The 18,329-nt window shown below is 36.3% G+C and overlaps 1 non-coding gene across 1 annotated transcript; it reads right to left on the bottom strand.

Moving 5' to 3' along the window:
• Positions 1-8,449: 8,449 nt before the first annotated feature.
• LOC143639639 (U6 spliceosomal RNA) lies at positions 8,450-8,552 on the bottom strand. The gene has a single exon (XR_013154782.1). It is a non-coding gene; the product is annotated as a U6 spliceosomal RNA (small nuclear RNA).
• Positions 8,553-18,329: the final 9,777 nt, after the last annotated feature.

Raw genomic sequence — 18,329 nt, forward strand, 5'->3', positions numbered from 1 at the left:
AATGTCTCTAATTTTTATAGTTTAGGTTCTGAATGTCCTCCTCCCCAACTCATGTAGTGGTGCTATTTGGGAATTTGTAGAAACTTTAAGAGTGGGGCCTAGTGGGAGGTCTTTAGGTCTCTAGGGTATTCCCTGAAAGGGGTTACTGGTGTCAGCCAGTTCCTCTTTCTCTTGGCTTCCAGGTCATGAGGTGAAGGGTTTTGCTCCACCACATGCTTCCATCATGATGTGCTCCTGGGCCAAAGAAAGACAGCCAACTAATTATGGGCTGGAGCCTCCAAAACTGTTAACCAAAATAAACCTTTTCTCTTTGTAAGTTGATTATTTCAAACATTTTTTGGAAATCTGACTAAAATATATATTAATCTCATATTTGCTGTTACTGCCTTTATTCTAATCCAAACCACCATGATCTCTGACCTCAATTACTGCCATAATTCCTTGACTAGTCTCTCATTTCTATCTATGTGTACCTATAGTTCACTTGTCATACAATAATCGCACAAATCACTCAATAAGCAAATTTGGTCATGTAACACCCAACCTAAAAAAAATTTAATGGCTCACTGTTAGTCACATTTCTCCTCAAAGAAACAGATTTATCCAGTAACCCAATTCTGTTTTCCAATTATTTACTATAAATTAGCAGTATTAGTGTAACATCTAGTTATGGACATTTATTATGTACCAGGTACTAAACTGATTTATATGATTTGTCCTGTTGAATCCTGATAACCTTTCAATTAAGTGTTAATATTGTAACTATATTATAAATAAGAAAGTTGAAGGTAAAGCTGCACATAGGAAATGTGGAGCTGAGTCTGGATTCCCATGCTCTTTATCCATTTATTATGCTTTTTAGATGATTGTTGGACAATAAGAATCACTTGTGTACAAAAAGAACCTGGGCTGATGCTGGGAATAAAGAAGGGCTTCCAATGAAATATTCAATTTCTGCCAGTAGCTTCTATTTAGTCTGAACAGAAATATGCTAATGAACGATTCATAGGCACTCATTTTTTACTCTAAGGTTATGGTAGGCTTTAAAAAAGCAATGGCTCTTAGATCCTACCTGATCCATTATTAATAAGGTACCTAGTTAAGTTGAAGATAAGAAAACCTATGTATAAGTCTGTTTATGCTGCTAGAGCAAAACACCTCAGTCTAGGAAATTCATAAATAATAAAATCTCTTATATTTCTAGCAGGCCCTGGGATCTGATGTGAGCTGCCCTCTGATTCCAAGATGATGCTTTGAACACTGAACTCTGGAGGGGAAGAACATTGTGTCCCTACCTGACAGAAGGCAGAAAGGCAAAAAAAAAAAAAAAAAAAAAAAAAAAAAGCCTGATGGCCTCTATCAAGCCCTGTTTTGAGGGTATATAATACCATTCAGGTGAGGAACCCTTATGGCCTAATCATCTTTTAAAGGCCTCATCTCTCTACACTATAACATTATTAATATATAAATTTTGCAGAGGACACATTCAGACCACAGCATTCCACCTTTGCTCCTCCATTCATGTTTTTCTCTTACAAAATACACTCATTTCATCACAATACCCCCAAGTCTTAAAATATTCCAGAACCAACTTTAAAACCTAAGTCCAGAGACTTATCTCAATCAGATATGAGTGAAACTCAAGGCATGATTCATCCGGAGGCCAATTTACCTCCAGCTATAAGCCTGTGAAGTCCAACAGTTCATGTAATTCCAAAACACAGTGATGGGACAGTCATAGGATAGACATTTCTATTTCAAAAGGGAGAAACAGAAGAAAAGAGTTACAGGCCTCAAGCAAGTCCAAAACCTAACAGGGAAAACATCATTAAATCTTGCAGCTTGAGAATTATCTTTTTGACTCCATGTCTGCCATCCAGACACTCTGGGGTGGGAGTTGAGTCCCCAAGGCCTCAGGCAGTTCTACCCTCATGGCTTTAGAGACACAGCTCTGATTTCAGCTCTGGGGAACTGAAGTTACATGCCTATAGCTTTCCCAGGCTGTGTTACATGCTGGGTGACATACAGTTCTGGGGTTTGGGGGAAGCCCTGCTTCCACAACTCCATTAAGCATTGCCCTAGTGAGGACTCTCTGCAGTGGTCCCATCTTCACAGTTCTGCTGGGAATGGCCCTAGGGAGGATCTCTGGCAACGCCACTCCTGTGGCAGTTCTCTACCTGGGCCCTGTGGCTCTATGAAGCATCCTTTGAAATGTAGATAAAGAGTCTTTCTTTCATATTTCTTTTGTTCTGCATTTCTGTTGAGTTAGTATCACAAGCACACCACCCAAGTTTACAGCCTGTGCCCTGTAGAGCAGTAGCTCAAGCTGCAACCTGGGCCCATCTGAGCCACAGCTGGGGAGCACTGCAATAAAATGTAGGGAGCAGAGACCCGAGGCAACACTGGAGAGTGAGCTCCTAGTTCCCATGAGTGTTCTAGGCCTCTCTCTTCAGACAATTCTGTTCTGAAGGCCCTACTACCCTGGACCTGTGACTGGCATGGTCGCCCCAACAATCTCTAAAATGCTTTTGGCATCACTATCCTATGGTCTTGATGAATAGGACATAGTTTCCTTTTATTGATTTAATCTCCTTACCAAATGATAACTTGTTATACCTTTTGTTTTCTCTCTTGGGCATTCTTATTTTCTAAAATATGTTTTTTTTTATTTGTAGAAGAACACAGAGTATCTTTATTTATTTTTATGTGGTGCTAAGAATTGAACCCAGTGCCTCACACATGTGAAGCAAGTACTTTACCACTGAGCTATAGCCCCAGCCCTCATTTATTCTTTTAAAAATTAAAAAAAAATAATTGTAGGTGTACACATCTTTATTTTTTTTATGTGGTGCTGAGGATCTAACCCAGTGTCTCACACGTGCCCGGCAAGCACTCTACCACTGAGCCACAACCCCAGCCCATGCTTATTTATTCTTTATGTGGCCAGCCTCAGAGTTTTCCAGATCTTTACATTCTGCTTCTCTTTTAATTGTAAATCCATCTTTAAATCATTTCTATTTTCTTGTATTTTACTACAAGTAGTTAAGTGAAGCCACACAGCATTCTGGATACTTTGTGGATTTTTTTCCTAAAACATATCCTAGTTCATCCTTCTTAAATTCTCTCTTCTACAAAATCCTAGGACATGCACAAAATGTATCCAAGTTCTTTGCTATTTCATAACATGAATGGCCCTTTTTCCAGTTTCTAATATCTTGTTCTACATTTCCCTCTGAGACCTCATCAGAATAATCTTCACTGTCATGACCTCTTAAGTAATCTCTAAGAAGAATGCAGTTTTCCTTATATATCTTCTCCTGAGTTCTCATCAAAATCACCTTCAGTGTCCCATCCTCATGACTCCATCTTTTCCCAAAAGCCATACCTACTAATAGTGCTTCCTTGGAGAGTGAACTTCAATATGCATTTTGTGGTGACAAAAACTTCAAACCAAAATATAACAATCTTGGAAAAAGAAAAGCTGTGTTTTCAATCCAGTGGATAGAGATGAGGGCTTCAACATTCTTACTGAAGTTAAGTTTCGACAGCTAGAGGTTAAGGAAACTACATGGGTATTCTAGTTTGAGTATCCTTTTTTGATCTTTTCTGTTATGTGATTTTTTTTATCTTAAAAAGTCAAATACTTTTAAAAATGGATGCAGAGGTTGATTATTTCCTTTGAGAATATGTTTCTCTAAGTGTGGTCCTGGGATCAGGAGAAGAAGCTTTATCACCCGGGAATGCAAATTCTCAGGCTCCAATCTGAGAATCAGAAACTCTGGTTGCAGAGCCCAGCAATCTCTGTTTTATCAATCCTTCCAGGTAATTTTGAGTGTATGCAATACCTTGAGACCTGCAGATCCAAGCTGACCTGGGACAAGGATCTATATGTTCTCTTGTTGTTCTGCTATGAGGACAATGGTATTGTGTTAGTGAATAGTTAATGTGATTTGTAGTGGGTGATTGGAAGATGGAACAATGCTCAGAAGAATATGATCTCTCATTTTCGATGCTCAGCTCTCAAGAAACTTATCAATCACCCTTTCCCCCCAAGGACTGAGCAGAAGATAATTTTGTGGTACATCCCTGATGTATGCTAAAATTTGAGAATCCCTATTTTAAGATGTTAGCCAGCAATTCCAATAGCTGCCACAAGATGGATGGTACAATTGTGATGTTTACCCAGAAAGGGCCAATTTACAATAGAAAAAAAGTAGGAACTCAGGTTCTGACTTTTCTACAAAAATGTTAGTATTAATAAGCCAGATGCGTAGATGTGGAAAGATATCAATTATGTGGTGGGAAAAAGTGAATTGTAGAAAATCATTGTAATGTGATATGATCACATTAAAAAACTTTGCATATTTACTTATGAATAGAAATACAAAGGAAATAATTACCCCTAAGAGTAGCTACCTGGGGGTAATAGGGTTAGATGTGACAGCTACAGTTGTGCCAACCTTATCCATTGATTTGCCTTATGTGGTTCAAAAAATGTGGTTCAAAAATATTACATGGAAAATTCCAGAAATAATCCATCAATTTGAAATTGCACACTGTTCTGAGTAGTGCTATGAACTCTTGCACCACACTGGTCCTTCCTGGCCAGGAAGGACATTATGTATGTCCACACTGTTCTACACAACCTATCTGTTAGCACTCAGCAGCTGTATCAGATCCATTGTCATGATATTGTTGCACTTGGGATCAAGGAACCTTATTTTACACAATAGTGGCCCCAATGTGCAAGAGCACTGATATTGGTGACTTGAATATGCCAAAAAGAAGCCTTAGATGTGCTTCCTGTAAGTGAAAAGGTAGATGTTCTCAATTTAGGGGAAAAAAAAACCCTTCATGCTAAGTTTGCTAACATCTACAGTAAGGATGAGAAGGGGGAAAAACATAGTATAATTAGGGTTTTGTGCTATTTCTGCATTCAGGCATTCATTGGGGGTCTAGAAATGTGTCTCCTGCAAATAAGGGGGGACTAGTATATTTTCAAATCTTACTTTATCCACTTTTCCATTTTTGAGTTTGTCATGGTGAATATATATTATTTATAAACTATTTTAATAAACCAGATTTTTGTTGAGGAAGTAATACCCATATAATAAATAATTCAAATAGTACAAAAGGGTAGCCTGTTTTAATAAATGACCCTAAACTTATATTTAAACATTTTAAAATTCTAGTTTATTTTATAAGCAGTAATGTTTCATATAAAGCGAGAGAAGGAAAATGCTTCAAAATGCCAAAAGGTGTTGTGGAAATGCAATATCTTAAATTAGAATGAATAAATGAGAAAGAAAAAAAGCAGAACATACATTATATCAACTGCATTTTCGCTTAGATATGTAATATGCAGAAAACAAAAAGAAATATTACCATGACTTAGGCTGGTCTCTTTATTCATCAACTAGAGTTAATCACCCTAAATAACGCTTTGTATTTCTTCTGGTGCTCAAGAAAACCATTTACCATTTTCAGCCACAGTGTTTCCAGGCCCTGAAAAGGTCTGGTTTTCTTATTTTCACAGCATCCTGACAAAGGCTGGCAGTTTTCTTCAATGACATTACCCTACCAAAAATTTTTTAGTGGTCAAGTTTTTCCTCCCTCTCCTTTTCTACAGGTTTCAAAAGCTGTTAAGTATTCTCTTCTCCTCTTTCTGGAAACAACTTCCTTTCTCAGTGCTGCTAATTAGATTTGGAGACAAGGGGCAGTTCTTTGCCCACTTGTCTTCTATCTTCAGAGGGGAAAAAGCTTTTTGGTTCTGTCCTTCTTCCATTTATTTTCTTCTTAAATGCCTGACCTCAAATCAGTGAAAAGCTTCTTCTGGCAGCCAAGTTACCATCTCATTCACTTAACTTCACTTCTTCTAGATGAATGGCTCATATCCATAGAAAAAGCTTTCATTAACATACTGTTTCAGGTTGAATATTTTACAACCTGCTATAGACTTCTATAAGCCCTACTTTAATGCAGATTGCTTTGAAAACATGCTTTGACCTTTCCCCTCAAAATGTTTTAAAAGACATTTAAATATGACAGGCCAGTTTTAGTTAAAGAATAATGTAGTCCTCTCTTGTGTGGCACATGTTCTAAATTTGGAACAATATGGAGAAGTTTAGAAGAGCAAGGTTGACATGTCAATTCACAAAGAAGCCATATATTCTTTTTTTTCCTTACTGGGCTAGAAAGTATCTGTCCTAAATCAATCAGCTCCCATCATAGGCAGTGGTAAAACACTAAAGATGTATTCCCATTAAAATCAAGAGCAAAATAAAAAAGATCTACTACCACCATTGTAATTAATATTTTTATTCCTTAGACAGTTTAATAAAGCAGGAAACAGAAATACTGGAAATCAAGAGATACAATTAACATCTACAAATGAGAGAGATATTTTCCTAACCCAGGGGAGTCTAAATGAAGTGCATTTAAAATGCGAGTTTAAAAGTGTACCAGCTTTCCTAAACATTTCAGTAATCAGTTACAAAATTACATACAAGAGGAAGTGAGGGGAAAGGGGAAAATAAAATCAAGGGGGAGAAATGAATTACAGTAGATGGGGTAGAGAGAGAAGAGGGGAGGGGAGGGGGGATAGTAGAGGATAGGAAAGGCAGCAGAATACAACAGACACTGGTATGGCAATAGGTAAATCAATGGATGTGTAACCAATGTGATTCTGCAATCTGTATACGGGGTAAAAATGGGAGTTCATAACCCACTTGAATCAAAGTGTGAAATATGATATATCAAGAACTATGTAATGTTTTAAACAACCAACAATAAAAATTAAAAAAAAAGAAAACACTGCAGAGAGCCCATTTGCTATAACACCAAAAAATGAATAAGATAAAAATTTTCATATTGTTAATTCCTTTGAAGCAGTTCTAATAAAAATAAATCACAAAGATAGGGGCTGGGAGTGTAGGGTATAGTTCAGTAATGGTTTCATTCCGAGGAGGAGGAGGAGGAGGAGGAGGAGGAGGAGGAGGAGGAGGAGGAGGAGGAGGGAGGAGGAGGAGGAGGAGGAGGAGGAGGAGGAGGAGAAAGAAGGGAAAATCCCAACTATTTTGTAACTTGATGAAGTAATTTTAAATTTTATCCTGAAGAATACCATAGCCAGGAACAAATATTTTCTGATAAAGAAGACTAATGAGGAGGATTTGCTGTAACAATAAAATCTGGTTCAAAACTATAATATGGTGACTAAAGCAGTATGGTACTGGCATATGGCTTTAAAAAACCCAGATAAATGTACCAAACTGTAAGACACAAAGTAGTTAAATAGAACTTACTGTGTTTCCCTACAAGTTAAATCATGTGCCATTTTGGACCTGTGTTAGCACAATGATAAAAGGATTTGTGTTGTGGCAGCTGTTACTATTCTGCTGAGTTCCTGGATTATTTTGAACACAACCCTGCCAGACAGAGTCCTTGACAGTCTTCTCGAAGCTCCTAAGGAAAGTTAGTGGGCATGGTTTTCATGGATGAAGGATTTCTTCTAATGTTTCCTTTTCTTCCCTTATGAACATGTATGCAACAAGGATTGAATTGCTTTTTTTGGCACATGGCCTCAAATACTGCTAAGAAGAAGGTTAGCACTACTTCTGGATTTTCCTTTTGTAGATGTCAGGTTAAAACAAAGACATTTCACATTTCTACTCTTTGATCTAAAGAGGATTTTTAAAAGTAATTTCAAAATTCTATTTCCTTGGATGATTACCTCAGTTTGTACGTCTATTAATGTAACATCATAATCTTATCGTTTGGCAAATTAATTTAAAAGCAAAGGAGACAAATGAATCTCAATTGCCTATCCTTAGTGCTATACTACAATGTATATGGAACCAAATATATACCTCTTTCTTTCCTTCCTTCCTTCTTTCTCTTTCTTTTTCTCTCTCATCTCTTTCTTTCTTTCTTTCTGTGATGCTGGGGATCTAAATCAGGGCCTTGCTCATGCTAGGCAAGTGTTCTACTGCTAAGCTATAACCTCAGTGCTGTATCTTTTAAAAAATGATTTATAATATATGAAATTATATTTGTTTCTGAGCATCTGTATAGAAAAACAAAATTATTCTCAATTAATAATAACTAGATTGAAGAGAAAACATTTTTTTCTCTTTCCACATTTTATTTTGTGTAATAGTTGTATATAATGATGGGATTTGTTGTTACATATTTGTATGTACACACAATATAACAATATAATCAGGCCAATATCATTCTCCAGCACTTCCCCTATCCCTTCCCACTTCCTACCCCCGGTTCCTTTCCTTTACTGATTTCCCTTTGATTTTCATGAGATGTCCCTGAACTTTCTTATCCTTTGTCTCCTTTAGCTTCTATATATGAGAAAAAGTATATGACCCTTGATGTTCTGAGTTGGCTTATTTTACTTAACATAATGGTCTCTAGTTCCATCTATTTTCTTGCAAGTGACAGAAATATGGAACACTTCACAAATTTGCATATCATCCTTGTGCAGGGGCCATGCCAATCTCCTCTGTATCCTATTTTAGTATATGCACTGTTGAAGCGAGTGGGAGAAAACATTTTTAAAAGCCTTAAATTATGTTTCTTTTTGTAAATCAAAGGTACCAAGAAATATGTTATACTGATACCATCTAATGTGTTTCTTTCAAAAACCTCCTAGAGTTGTAGTTTATGATTCTGAGTGAAATAGGTTCTTCCTTTTTGCTGGCCCATTTTGTCTTATTTTCCCAGTTTAAATAAAACTATAATTTTAGCATCAAATTTTCTATTTATCATTAATTTAATGAAGAAATATTTATTTATTTGCTTCCTATGTGCCAGTTTCTAAACTAGGAATTACATTGTTACAATAGAATAAATGAATTTTCCCTAGCTCTCATGCAGTCTTTAGTGGAGAGATATTACATAATTAACCGGTCAAACAGATACATAATTACAAATATTGATAAATTCTACAGAAGAAACATGGATACTCAAAAGAAAAAAACTGGAATTACATACTTCAATTTGGTTGTTTAGCTTAGTTGAAAAGAAAGCTTTCTCCAAGGAGCCAGCCATGCAGAGGGTGGGTGGAAGAATGTTCTAGGAAGAAAGAACATTCTCTATGAAGATGCAAGACATTCTCAAGTAACTGAAAGTTCAGTGTGGCTAAAGACTGGAATGAGAGCTGGACTTTAGCATGAGATGAGATGGAAATGACAGGTAGGGACCAGATAATGTAGGGCTTTGAAGTCTGTTTAAATTTTTCATGTTATTGGAAATGTGAAGGAAAGCAAGTAAAAGGTCTTAAGCAGTGGAGTAATATGACCATATTATTTTTTTTATCATACTGGGGACTGAACCCAGGGGTGCTCTACCACTGAGATACATTTCCAGTTCTTTTTATGCTTGAACTTGAGATCCTCCTGCTTCATCCTCCTGAGTTACTGGAGTTACAGGCGTGCACCACTATTACCTGCATTTTGGCTTCAGTGTGGGCAAGAATAGAGCAGGGGAAGCATGGATATGGGCAGAAGTCAGTTATTGTTTCTGAGTAATGAGTCATGTGCAAATTACCAAATGAGCTCTTCCAAGACAAAACATTTTGATCTCAAACTACCATGCTTGCTGCATCCACATTATATTCATAGTGATTCTCTTTAAATAATTATGTATATGTTTTTATAGTATTACATAAACTAGTCAACTGTGACAACGTGCTACTTTACCTTTGCCTATGAAATACATTAAATATAACATTCTAATGAAAATTGCATTTCTTAACTATCTTATTTTGAAGTTTAAATTTACATGTTATTTATTTTTTATCTATGAATAATTGTAAATAAGTAATGAAGGATATCAAAACTTTTTTTTAACAATTTATTCTAGATTCAGTTTCTCAGATCCTACCCAAGGAAAAAATGAATCAAAGAGTTGAGAAGGAATTTCTGTGATATCCATTTATACTAAGCAACTCTCTCTGGGTGGTGTTTCTTCACCAATTTTCTTTTCTTTTCATTCCACATTTTTTTGTGTTAACAAAGTACTGAGACTAGATAAAAGCCAGGGTGATTTTCTATAATTTCAGTAGGAATGGAAAATGTTACTATGAAGAAACATTAGCTTTGTTAGAAGTTGTTTTACGTAATGGATGCACAAAGAATTTTTGGCATCAAAAAATCGTGGTCATGGTTTCTACAAGATTGCCTCCTGGGGACATGGAGAAACCAGCATATCTGGTAACCTGGAATGTCCTGGCTATCCATTGAGCTGAGGAGATGCCAGTGATCTCTACTCTGAGAATGAACCAAGGACAAGTGGAACTTGGTGAGTATTCCTGAAAAGAGCACAGAGCTCTTCAAAAGGAAGAGGTAAGTAGTCTCTGATAAATTTGAGGGAACTAAATGGCTAGAACACTAAGAAAAGGAGTTAAATCTGGTCACAGAATCTGTCTGAAATGAACGGAACTAAAATGAGAAAAATGAATCACAATGCTAGTAAAAGAAGTAACTGGTTGATAGCCAACAACTGAAGAAGGAATCTTTGAGATCTGGTATGAATTTCCCCTTCTTTTTGAGGCATACCAAGAATTGAGTGAGGCCTGAATGAGGTTGGACTTAAGAGAATTAGGGCATCTGCCATGTGGAAATCTGCAACAATCAAGGATCAGAGAGCAGGAAATGAAGGCTTCATGTCCAGGAAGGAATGAGAAATAAGCTTTAAAAGAAACCAAGGATCCTGCCCTTCTAAAAGTGGGTGTCATCTGAAATATATCACAGATTAAAAGTCTGAATGAATTATTCTAGCAAACTTTTGTTTTCCTAGAAAGAATGAGGTGAAGGAAAGAAACTTGAATTGTTTTGAAATTGCATTGGTCAAACTGAGCTAAGTGGACTTTATGTTAGAATAACAAGTTTGCTCTGAGATGTTATCTCTGTGTTTCTGATTGTGCTTTATTATCTTTTAGTTTTCTTATGAAAGCTCTAGTTATAGCGAACCAATCTTATCTTGACTGAACCCACAGTAAAGGGACTTTCTAGATATCAGTCAGTATCGGTGGGAAGAGACCTTTGTACCCTGCCTGGTTTGTAGAAGTAGCACAAGCCATCCAGAATAGGGTAGTAAGACTGGGTAGGTGGGCATCATAGAACTAACAAAAATTTTCAGACAAACTTGGATACAAAGGTTTTCCTTCCTGGGTCATTTTGTCACCTAATTTCAAAATCAAACTGACCTAATGCAGAAAATCATGGGTGTTTTCAATAAAAAATGAAAGGAGATCTGGGGATGTGGCTCAAGCAGTAGCGCGCTCGCCTGGCATGCATGCGGCCCGGGTTTGATCCTCAGCACCACATACAAACAAAGATGTTGTGTCTGCCGAAAACTAAAAAATAAATATTAAAAACTCTCTCTCTCTCTCTCTCTCTCTCTCTCTTTAAAAATAAAATGAAAGGAAAAATTCAGAGCAGAAGGGCCATGGACCTGTCTCTCAGTATGCTTAAAAAGAAACCCTAAACAAAAAAGGTCAGCTTCCAGGGAGAAGTGACTCCTGTGGCTGTAAAATTCCTGACCACATGAAAGTGAGGGACATTCAGAAGGAATATGTGAATAGAGACCAAGGCAAAACCACTCAAATGTATTTGGTCTCTTAAGAGACCATTGATAACTTTTTCATGGCAAAGGGAGAAGAATTTGCTGGATTTGATCTATTGCTGTCTTATGCAAACAGTCCCAAATGAAACAATGAGATTGTTTTGGGTATTAAGATGCCTTAAGGCCAGCTTATTCATTTTTTTCTCTCTTGAAACAAAGGTACTTAAATGCCAGACTCTGGAGTTAATTTTAAATAAAAACTATAAGCTTCACAGCTAGTCACATTTATATTTTTACATAGTTCACAGCTTGGCATATCCAAATATACTACAAATATTTTGGTAATACTTTTTCTACAAAGACAATTAAGTTCCTAACAATCATCTATTTTATACTTACCTAAAAAGGAAATATTTCAACTTGCACCTCATTGATCCTTTCTGAAATTGCCACAGAATGCCAATTTATATGCTAATCAGAAAAATGCAAACATAGTTTGTTATTTGAGGGCTTATAATGAGTCTGGTATCTGATTTGGCCAGCATACTAAGAAAAATGTAGCAAATGTCTTATACTTAAGACTGTTCATAGTTGGTTTCTAACACTGCAAACACTACTTTGAAATTAATGTCCCTTACATTTATGTCACTTACAATAAAAGCTTTTCCGTTATGCTGGAACTGCTCAGTGAATTGACATTAAAGATGTCATGTGCTCATATGAGGAAACCAAAGAGAGCCACATGACATAGGGATGATAGAGTATTGCTGGGAATTGTACATAGCTTTAGGAGTCAGGAGATTTGGGGAAAAAGTCCATATTGACACTGAATTACCACAGGTAAACTTGAACAGGATAATTTGAGGCTTAGATAGGTTATTTTCCAAGGATGTGGGGAAGCACCCTGGAATTCCTTGGAGACATTTTAGAGATAACTGGTGGTTAATAAACAATGTTCAGGAAGTTCTAGGTGGACCCTCAATAAAAATAGCTCTTTTTGAAATTTGTTTAACAAACCGATTTTCTGAATGAGATTTACTTTGGATCTAGGCTTCTATGGACTCTGCTATGGTCTGAATGTTTATGTTCCCCTAAATTCATATATTGAAATCCTATTCCCCCAAAGAAATGGTATTAAGAAGTAAGGGAGGTAGGGAGGGATTAAGGTCCTATAATAGAGAGCCCAGAAAGTTCTTTGCCTTTTCAATATGTGAGGACACAGCACAAAGGCATCAGCTACAAACCAGGAAATGGACCCTCAACCAGACACTAAATCTGTCAGTGACTCCATCTTACTCTTCTCAATGTCCAGAATGTTGAGAAATGTCTTTTGTTTATAATTTATACAGTCTCTTGTGCTTTGTTATATTAGTCTGAGGGGACTAAGACAGGTTCCCCCCCACCAAATCCTCCCACCAAGATATCTTCAGACTGTACCACTTTTTTACACTCTATTTCAAATTGATTTCATATCACCATTTTATATTGCAAACACTTGATTATTGGAACTATCCATTCCATAAGGCCAATGGAATATTTTCCTCTCAATCCTTTGAGCTATGAATGTGTCCACAATTTCTGTGAATATAGGCACTTCAGGTGCTTCTTGCTTGTTCACTGTCAGGTTGGGAGAGATCCCTTCTACTTCCCCCTTAGTTCTCATGTGGGCTCTTTGGATGGATCTGGGAACCTAATTAATATAAAAGCTAATCAACCAGAGAAAAGTATAAAAATTGTATTATTTTCATATGAACATGGGGATCTTCAGAAGGAAGTCAAGTCCAAAGAAATGACCCAAGAATGATGCTTTAAAATGTTTTAGGCAAAGAATAGTAAACATGTTAAGGAGTTACAGGACAAATGGATATCTGGACTAAGCTAGTAAATTCTAGGGAGGTTACTAAGAGACATAGAGGGTGCAGAAGTTTGTGAAAGATAAGGGTTTCTTCAGAGTTTGTTTATTCAGGTTTACTACAAGCACTAATGACCAGTCCTTGGGATCAAGACTATTTTCCAGCCTTGGTATGTGAAGGACATCTCTCCTGAAAGAGACTTTATGACCTGCTCCCTGTAGGAAAACACATTTCTCAAGTGATTTGTTAAGCTTCAAGTAATCAATATACCAATTTGGCATACTTTGAGATGGCAGATCTTTAACTCCTTCATCACTACACAGTGACTTCTACCATTTTCTTAACCAAATCATCTTTCCCTCTCTCCTTTCCTGTTGCTATGATTGACACACCAGCTGACAGTGTTATGAATAGGAAGGTTTGGGCAGAGTGACTGTCAGAAATATTTTTACCGTGTGAAAGGACATTTGTGGAATGTTATGGCATCATTGCCTCCTGCCCCTCAGAGAATGTGGCATTGAGTATTGGGCTCTTGCCACTGTACCCAGCTTACCAAAGTGTGTTCCTGGCCTCATTGTAAATTACAAAGTACTTAAGTAATATCCTCACCTTCTCTATTGTAATGTATTTATTTTCATATTCTTCCTTATGCCTCAATTCAGATTTTAATTTTGACTTAGGTATGATTTAACTAAAGTTCTGAAAATACTTTGATAAATGCTATTACCAGAATTAGAACATCCCCCCTGACTTGCAGTGAGATTTGTGCTAAAGTTCACAATGTGAATTTGATAGCTCTAAACATGAGATATGTGCTTGCTGTGTTTACTGAAATCCCTCAGTCCCCTATCACTTTCCTTAGATTTCAAAGTTATGGAATTGTCCAGTATGTTTGCTCAGAATGACCTGATGTGACTCAAGTGTTATTCTGGGCATGATGATGTTGCCAATTACAATGGTCCACATGCTTTAATGTGATTTGCATTACCAATATAAATTACTTGATTGGATATTATTCCTTTGTATTTTCTATTGTAATTACATTCTATTCCTTTTTCAGATATTTCATTAAATCAGATTATAATATGACATCTTTATATAATGCAGTTTTAAGTGGACTTGATCCTCTCTCAGTGCTTTAATTTTAAACATGCCATTACAAAATTGGATGCATGTTTTAGTTGCAAATTTTTTAACTTCTTACATGTCTTAGGTTGTGTTCAAAATTATCTTAAGTTCTTACTTACCAAGCTAGAGTAAGTATGCCATAAACTGAAAAATATTCATACTTTTAAAATTTATTCATTCTGAGGAGCAATGTACATCTCACCATGGCTCTTTGAGTAAGTAATTTCTAGAAAAGATATTGACATATGTTAGATACAAGAATCTAGCTAGTTTTACTCATAGGTGGTGGTATATATTGTGAGATAAAAGGACTCCTATATTTTAAAATATTCCCTTTACTAGTTTATTTGAAATTAGAAGGTTGATCCCCATAGTCTTTGGTCTGTATGAGTAGTCTCTTGAAATGCAAATTAGATAGTATATCAGTTGTTACCTGTCATTAACATCCTAGTCCAGATTTACTCAAAAGACTTCTGATAATTTGTTGAATAGGACTAGAAGAGAAAGATTTGATCTTAGTCAAGGTGGATGACTGGTTTTCAAAACTTTGTATTCGTTTAAATGGAGGATGTGTATGCTCAAAGTAGTGATAAGGTTTGGCTGGGCAAGGAAAACATGCTGGCATAAGGGATCTGAGTGCAGGCAAGGGAAGAGAAGTAACAAAATGGTTACACCAAATTGCCAAATTTCACATTTTCCTGAAAGTCAGTCATTGTTTGCAAGTCACCGGGGAAATTGGACTGCTAGGTCACCACTCTGCTATTCACCCTCCAGAGTTTTCAGACTATTTTGGAGGGTGGTGTGTTCTTGATGTGATTATCTAGTTTAGAATTCTATAACATCTGCTTCCTTTTACAACTTCCTTAGGTGTCTTCTTGACATTTTGGAAAACCTTTTCTTGAAAACTTTCTCATTGCCAAATATTGTTAGTGCTTCTCCCTTTCATCTAGGCAATCCTATTCAACTTTTCCCACAAAAGTAGTCTCATTAAAATAAATTTTACTCTGGTGGGAGGGAGCCTAGGACAGATCTGTAGTTTCTTATGGAAAAGCCCGAAAAACCATTCTCAAGATTATTTTCCACACGCTCTTTCTTTTTTGCTTTAGTTGTTTATCTTGATTGAACACAACTTCTAGAACTTTCTGTGCAAGGCTACTGAAGAGAAAAAAAATGTTTATTAAAACCTTTTAAAAGAAAAGAACTTTATTCTACCATTAAGTTTGAATGGGTATAAACTTCTGCATAGGAAAAAATTGTCCATATACTTTTGAAAGCATTCGTTCATTGCTTTGCAAATTCTAGTGCTGCTGTTGAGTCAATGTTATTATTTTGATTCCATGCTATTCTGAAATTTTAGTATCTTGTGTTCTGATGAATCTGATTTTCTTCATTACATTAGGCATTTGATGTCCCTCCCAGTATGGGAATTCATGTCCTTCAGTTCTAGAAAAATCTCCGGCATTCTTGGATAATTTCCCTTTGTCCATTTTACTATTCTATCCATACATGCTATCATCCAGATGTTGGACATTCTAGACTGATCCTCAGATCATCTCTTCTTATTTTCCATATTTTTCTCTTGATTATATCTTCTAGGAGGTTTCTTCCACAATTTATATTCCAACACTAGTATTTTTTGTTTCACCTTTTTCTTTATTCTCTGAATCTTCATCTCTTCCTCCTTCTCCTTTATAGCCAATTGTTCATGAATGCTGAATATTCTCATCACTCTGAAAGGTAAGATTTTTAAAATTTCTTTTGGTTTCTGGCATTGCCTTTTTTCTGACAAGATTACCTTTTATGTTTTATTGTTTTTTCTCTCTTTCCTAAATGTCTCCTGCCACATTTTTTTGCAGTACAGTAGATTGAACCCAGGGACACTTTATCACTGAGATACATCCCTAACCACATTATTTATTTTTTTTTAAATTTTGAGACAAGGTCTCACTAAGTTGCTGGGGTTGACCTCAAACTTGAGATCCTTTTGCCTCTGCCTCCTGAGTTGCTGGGTTTGTCTTTGCTTCTTGATGGCCCATTTATGTATAACAATAAGACAGACACTAAGAAGTTGATTAGAAGTTCTGTGTATATGAGTAGGCACTGTTATAGGGTACATTTCCCTTTAAGTTGAGAAAGGTGAAATTCAACATTTTCATTGGGATTGTCCAAAATGTCATTATATTTAGTTCCTTTCTATTGGGCAATTTAATTTCCCCAGATAAAAGTGGTCTAGTTTCCTTAAGGTGTTATAAAGCTGGATTCTAGTGTTCTGGGGTGTATGAGAAGAGTAGGGTGCAGACAATGATTGAACAGCTTGATATGCAGATTTTATAAGCTCATTTTCAGTGTGGCAACTCACCCTAGCTCTTACCCACATAAACTTTTACAGCAAAGAAAAATCTCCAGTTTTGTACATGCATTGACAAAGGGAATTTATTCATGGAGACTGTGAACAAACTTAGAGGATGTGCTCTAAACTCTTTGTACAAACTGCCAATCTATCTTTCTGTTTTCAGTCCTACCCATGCCTCACCTCTAAAGACTCTTGATGCCTCCAAATCTTCAGACTTTCCAAAGTTCTGCAGCATGAATTGCCTTGATTTTGTTGGCTTTTCCCCAGTTTTAAGCTTAGGTTTCAGTATTATATACTCTGCTAAGTCAGTTACCACCTGTCCATCTACTTTTCAACTTACAAAATGTGTGTTGACATTTCTTTTCTACTGTCATCTCTTTTCATGTTCTTTTTGTTCTTTTAGGTTTTGTGATTTGTTTTTTCTTTCTTTCTTTCTTTTTTTAAAGATTCCTTTCTGTTATTCTAGTGAGGTTTTAGGAGTGAGTGAAGATAAGTGCATTTTTTTTTCTATCTGCTATGCTTAAATGGAGGTTTCTTTATTAATTGTAGCATGATATTCCATAGTATGTATGGACCAACCAGTGACATACAAAATATTTCATATCCTTTAGAACATGGGCCCCAATCAATCATGATGGGCATCAATCATAGTAGTAAACTCTGGCTTTGAATCTCTTACTATGCAAGGGTTACACCTTTAGTCACTAGGTTATGTAGAGGTTCAAGGTATGAGAGAGGACAAGCTAACAAAAGTGCTAGATGAGTGAACTCCATGATGATAATTAAAGCAGAAACTATTAATGGGTTGTTCTGGAATTATTTATTTATTTTATTAATTAAATAATTACTTACCCGCATTTGTGCATGCTGGCAAAATATCAATTAGAAATGTGCAATAATATATTTAATGAATCCTCTACTGATGGAAAGTTTTATTATTTCTAATTTTTGTTTGGTTTAGGTGAGACCGGTGGCTTCTCACTAGGATAATAAGAGACTACTATGAACAACTTTGAGCTCATACATTCAAAGAACTAGAAAATGGACCCATTTTTGAAAACCATATTCTACCAAATCTTGACAAAGACCAGTTCTAAACTGGATGTGGTGGCACACACCTGTAGCTCAGGAGGCTGAGGCAGGAGGATGGTGAGTTAAAAGCTTAGCCTCAATAAAAGTGAAGTGCTAAGCAACTCAGTGAGACCCTGTCTCTAAATAAAATACAAAATAAGACTGGGGATGTGGCTCAGTGGTTGAGTGCCCCTGAGTTCAATCCCCATTACCCACCTCCCCCCCCACCAAAAAAGATAAGACCAATTCTACACTATCTTTTTCAGAAAATAGAACAGGATACCAATCAGTGCTAAGAAGATAGTATTACCCTGATACCAAAACAAGTCCATGACATCACAACAAAA

Source organism: Callospermophilus lateralis, chromosome X (genome assembly GCF_048772815.1).
Source record: "Callospermophilus lateralis isolate mCalLat2 chromosome X, mCalLat2.hap1, whole genome shotgun sequence".
Lineage (NCBI taxonomy): Eukaryota > Metazoa > Chordata > Mammalia > Rodentia > Sciuridae > Callospermophilus > Callospermophilus lateralis.